Source organism: Bremia lactucae, linkage group LG4 (assembly GCF_004359215.1).
Source record: "Bremia lactucae strain SF5 linkage group LG4, whole genome shotgun sequence".
Lineage (NCBI taxonomy): Eukaryota > Oomycota > Peronosporomycetes > Peronosporales > Peronosporaceae > Bremia > Bremia lactucae.
In genome coordinates this window covers 2,538,356-2,541,454 of record NC_090613.1, presented here as the reverse complement: position 1 = coordinate 2,541,454, position 3,099 = coordinate 2,538,356, and positions in this window count along the sequence as shown.

The window sequence follows — 3,099 nt, the reverse complement described above, 5'->3', positions numbered from 1 at the left end:
CTTGTGATTGCATACGAGGTTCATAAACTGTTGCCATGCTGTTCACGATGAATGCTCATAATTAGGACTTTAAGTGTAATTGTTACGGGGTGTATCGTTACATGAAGTTAACACATAAGGTTGTTAATTAATATATTATCTAAAAGGTAGATAACATTTTGGAGAATATAACTTTATATAGTAATGCTCGGAAATCTTATCCAAACAGGTATAAGCCGTTATATCTATTTATCCCGCAGACTAATCAGCTGTAAACGTAAACAAAGAGAGAAAGGCAGATATGTTTTTAATTGCATGTTTAGTATTAGTTTATAATTAAGTTAGCATTAACAGGTAGAAAGAAGAGAAACTTAATTATATTAATACAGTTTTTATCTAACCCTCTTTAAGGAAGTTGTCTCAAAAAGAAGTCTTCCTCTGCACGTACTAGTGTACGTGAATAACGTAAGGCACCACTCGCAACTGAAGCAGTGCGAAGTGGACTTGTACTGAAACAGCACAAGTCGTAGTACCCCGTTACACCTGGTAGCACTTTGTAGTCCGTCCAAGGACCACAGTTCGATAATCTAACATGGACATTTTGATGATAATGGAAATACGCATCAGGTTTCGCGTGATAGCTACTCCTTTCTAAATGACATAGAAAGGAGTGCGGTCGAACGAACGAGTTCGACCGTAGGGAGCGATGCCATATTGGCCATGCTGTCCGGTTTAAACAGAGATACCCTCGATTCAGCCATCGCCAAGTTCATACTACATGAACTTGACGAGGTGAAGGAGAAGGTAGCCTTGCTGAATTACCAAGGCTCTCAACAGGCAGAACTGTTGAGGTTACAACAGGAGGTACAGACCCCTGTACCTGGGATGACACATACGCGTCGTCCCGAAACTCTAAAGATTGATATCTCTAAGTAATTGGGGAGTCGAAGAAGACTTCCTCTTGAGATGGTTTGTCGAGCTGGCCGATGCCATAAAAGGCACGTCACATCGTCGATGTGCAAATGCTAGTCACATTCGCTCAATCAAATTTGGCAGGTCGTGCCAAACCTTCGGCATTGGGCCTTAAGTTGCGCGACCCATATGTCTTTGGGTCACTAGAGGCTTTATAAAGCCCGGCTCAAACCGACGTTTGAACCGCCTAGGGCCGAGTTCAGAGCTCGTTCAGAGCTTCTGAAATTCAAGCAAGGCAGCATAATGTTCACGCTTATGCCCAGCACGTACGAATCTTAGCGAGTTGTATCACAAACAACCCCGTTCATGATCACACGTTGATTACGGTGTTCATGCAAGGTCTTACGGATGGTTTCGTAAAGATCCACCTGTTCCGCTTGGAACTGGATACGCTTGAAGAAGCAATATCCGTCGCGGAACAGGAGGACTTTAGCTTGAGACAGGCTCAAGCTAGTTCGTCATCGTATCGTCCCCCAAGACGACACGAGCTGGGAGGTCCAGAACCCATGGACCTCTCTTACGTCGAAAGCAAAAGACCTCGCTTCTCGATCAATAAGCGATTGCAGAAATGCCATCGCTGCCAAAAATTAGGACACTACGCTCATGGGTGTAGTGCCCCACGCCCGGTACCAAAAGATACTGAACGTAATTTTGTACCGAATGCTAAATAGGGCAACGGTCGCGGGTGGGACAAAATGCGAAATTGCAACAGCGAGGTGGACCGCCAAAAAACGGTCGGGGTCAGTAGGGGCGCAACGCCCTACTGATCCAGCAACCTCAAGGGAATTTGCAAATCTCTTGAATACAGTTGCTCCAGACACACAATCATTATGTGTCTCTACACCTGGTGATGAGGTATCCTTCATCACCTTGAAGTTAAAAGTGACAAATGATTTGTCACTTAGAGCCCTAGTGGACTGCGGAGCGTCAAATAATTTTATTCTTCGCCAGTCACTAGAGGGTCGTAGGCTCAAATATGTTGAGCGCGACATCCCTCCAACAAGGATGACGGTGCGTCTAGCGAACAGACACATCGATAACAGTTATGAGACGCGTAGTGAAATTTCACTACACGTTAAAAGATTTACAGTACGATGATAATTTCATCGTACTGGATTTGGATGACAAATTTGATGTCATCCTAGGTTTACCTTGGCTTAGAAAATTTGAGCCAAGAATCAGCTGGCAGCATCGGTCTTTAAAGATGCCTGCCACTTGTTCATCAGATGGTCATCTGAACGTCTTGGAGCGTCCACAAGCGTGTACATGTGTGCTACGAGTGAGTGCGATGGCCTCACTTGTGGTACGATCGTTACTACAACTGCACAAGATCACAGTCTGATTACAAAATCACCCTGTGGAGTCAGCTGCCGGCGGTTGTGCTAATGCACAGGCAGCGCCGAAGGTCCACCACTCGAAGAAGTCTAGTGGGTTGAGACATGAATGTACTCCTAGCAGGCGACATTTAAGGAAGATATCGGCTGTCCAAAATGGACAACACGATGATCCTAGGTCGAGTAGAGAGTCGACCGTAGAGGACCCGACTGGGAAAGCGCAATCACAGTCGGAAGACGTTAAGAGAATAAGTTTTCAGGTACTTGAGGAGAAATCTCCCCAAATAGTTAATGCTGAAGTGACTAGACTTCAGCATCCCGAGGGATTAATCCTTCGGCAGCCTGTGGATAAATCCCAGAAAGAAACCGAGACATTAAATGTCTTGGCTAATGAGGGATCAAGAGTAGGCGCTTCTACTCTTGATCTGTATGCACCTCCGAAGTTAACTTCGGAGATAACTCATTACCAACCCTAGAACCCAAGCGGTTCTTGAGAGATTTGCATAGTGGTAGGATCAATCAGATCTGCGTACTCGTCACAGAAGACGAATACATAGCCGATATTCGGTCAGCGGTATTTTTTTTTCAGAGAACGGACGGTTGCTCAGCAGCTCCTCGATGGACAAAAGTGTCCTCGATGTGAAGACTCGGATTGAGAGGTATACTACTCAATCCTGGGAGTCACTTAAGACAAATCCTTTATACAAGGATTTGATTGAATTTAGGGATGTATTCCCTGAAACAGTTTCATGTGGGCTGCCTAAGGATAAAGGCACTCGACATGAGATCGAGCTCAAACCGGGCTCGAAGTACT